Here is a 2,800-nt window from a genome sequence, read left to right on the forward strand (position 1 = left end):
GCATTCCCCCCTTGTCTTGAAGCTGGGGAAGCCAATCATGGGTTCTGGTCAGTCAGTTCATAAGTGTCTGGGAGATCTGTACTAAGGGGCATATAAGCTTGTTGTCTCTGCACCATAAGTTGGATGGTGCCTAACCTGTCTTTTATGAATTGCACTAGTCTATTAAGAATGCATGGCCCTAGAGTGAGTATCAGAAGCAGAATTATGAGAGGGCCTAGGAGAGTGGAGTTGAGGGTAGTCAGCCATGGGGATTTGTTGAACAAAGATTCGAACCACCCATGAGTTTCCTGCCTCTGTTTACGTCTGGCATCTAGTCCCTCTCTGATCTTGGCCATGTTATCTCTTATAACTCCTGAATGGTCTCAGTAGAAGCAACATTCTTCCCACAATGCAGCACATAGCCCCCCCCCTCTGCCGTAGGAAGAGGAGATCCAGCCCTCTCCGATTCTGCAGGGCCACTTCTGCTAATGAGCTAACAGAATCTTGGGGCTGACTTATGGATTCCTCTAAACACTGGAGATCAGAATCCAAGCTGATGCATAGGTCAGCGTATTGAGCATTGCCTTGTATGATGGCAGTGGCTCCCGTACCTATTCCTGAAGCTATTCCCGTATTTACTGGAGTCTCAAGAGTCATGGCTGCAACTATGGGGGTCTTTTTTACACGCAGGGGGACCTGATCTTGTTGTAGGTAAAGCTGCAAGAATTCCTCATCTGAATGATATACTAAGTGGGGGAACAGCAGGGTGAGCACGCAGAAGCCGGTTGCATTGACTACTTGTGATTGGGCACAGGGTGTCAGCCCTGTAGAGCAGGCCCACCAGGTATCATTAGGAGGAATGTAATACCACTGAGTTGACACATTAACTGAAAGGGTCTGGTTGCATAGAAAGGAGTATGAGGGGGGTACTCTTCCTATACAGGTCCCTGAGCCTGTAATTCTCCCTAGGGAGAGGCTTGCCTTGGAAGACCACCTGCAGCGTGAGTCATTTGGGCTAATTGTATAGTTACCTTGCACTGCAACTCCTTCGTAATAGGGAGGGGTGGTGTCATAACACAGCCAGCAGGAGACAGCCCGGCTTGGGTGGGTGGCATTTAGAAAGAAGTAAGCCCGATCTAATAGTCTTATTAAGCTCTCTTGGCTAGCCCGAGGTTGGATTAGGGAAGAACGAACCATGGGGGTCTCGACTTTAAACTGAGTAGTGAGTTCAGTTAGCGGACTCTCCACTGAGGAAGGACCTGCCCCCGGGACCAGGACAGGGTTTGGGCCAATTGCGGCTGTTTTGGGGGTTTCCTGTCATTGGAGAGAAAATAAGAGTCCCGTATCATAACCATTGAGCCATAAATGCAGTCCCCAAGGTCTGCTTGTTCCCCATCCTTTGTCCCTTTTTCCCTTATTAGTGAACCTAATGAGCAAGGGATTGCAATGTGAGGGATTGCTACCCGAACCAGTATGCCATGGTGTCCCTGTCTGGTTTCGCCTGATGGTAATGAGCTCCCTGGGGTGGTTGCTAACCGCCATGCCTCCCTGGTTGTTTTGCATCCCCAGTGTTGGCAATAATAGTGTTGCCCACCCCCCACACCCTGGTTTAGCATGAGGTCCTGAGCAGGCATAGAAGCTTTTAGCTCGTAGGTTTCTAACCCCCGATTTGAATTTACAATTATAGCCTGCCGAGGAGTCTTCATACCCCAAAGTTTTTCCATCCAGGCCTGTGTCATACAGCCCATCTGCTAGGGTACAGAGGTCAACATCAAGTGGGGGCCACCAGGTGTTAGGTGGATGGTCCTCAGTTAGTGTTAACACTGCCTTTCCCGTTTCCATGTTAGCTAACGTCCAAGTCACTTGTACTGGTGCATGGGGATTTAAACTTCTCATCGGGAGGGGCCCAGTCACCAACAGACAGGCGAGCAGGAGGTGGGCGCTGGCCATTGAGGCAGTGGTCTTGCGGTGCGGTAACCGGCTCTTCCAAACATATGGGTCGAGGGGCATTGGGAGGCCACAGCGGCTGGGCTGGCGGGGCCGCTGACGCGCTTGGCTGTGGGGGCAGGGGAGGCTGAGGCCAGGGGCAAGGTGATGGTGGGAGCATGCCACCCAGGCAGGTTAGCATGAGGCATCCCGCCAGATTTGAAGCTTGAGCGCGTTTGAAGGATGTCGGGATACCTTCCAGGTGCCTCCTTTGAAATCCTCTGGGACTGCAAATGGGTCGCAGGTTTTGCATGGGAGTAGTGCACCTAAGTCGTGACACTGTCCACTTTGAGTGCGGTGGGAGTCGTCAAGAGGACCATGAAGGGACCCTTCCATCTCGGCTCAAGATTTTTCTGTTGGTGTCTGTGGATGAAGACCGAGTCGCCAGGCCTGAACCTGTGGGGTTGTGGGGGAACAGCAGCTTCATATATAGCCCTGAGTTGTGGCCAGACCTGTTGGTGGGTTAACTGCAACCGTTGGAGTGAGTCCAGTATGTCCTTGTCTCTCAAGGTTGATACTAGGTCAGTTTGGAGGCTAGGTATCATGGGAGGGAGATTTCCATACATGATTTCAAAGGGGGTCAAACCCATCTGGTATGGAGTGTTTCTCATTCTAAAAAGGGCAAAGGAGAGGAGAGCCACCCAGTCTGTGCCAGTCTCTAAAGCTAATTTGGTTAAGGTCTCTTTTAGAGTTCTATTCATTCTTTCTACCTGTCCTGAACTCTGGGGTCTATAAGCACGATGTAATTTCCAATTGGCCCCCAGTGCAGTGGCTATTCCCTTGCTTACCTGAGAGACAATTGTATTTGGGAAACCATACCTGGGTAGGATTTCTT

Source organism: Nannospalax galili, unplaced genomic scaffold (genome assembly GCF_000622305.1).
Source record: "Nannospalax galili isolate Female #2095 unplaced genomic scaffold, S.galili_v1.0 scaffold107, whole genome shotgun sequence".
NCBI classification, from domain to species: Eukaryota; Metazoa; Chordata; class Mammalia; order Rodentia; family Spalacidae; genus Nannospalax; species Nannospalax galili.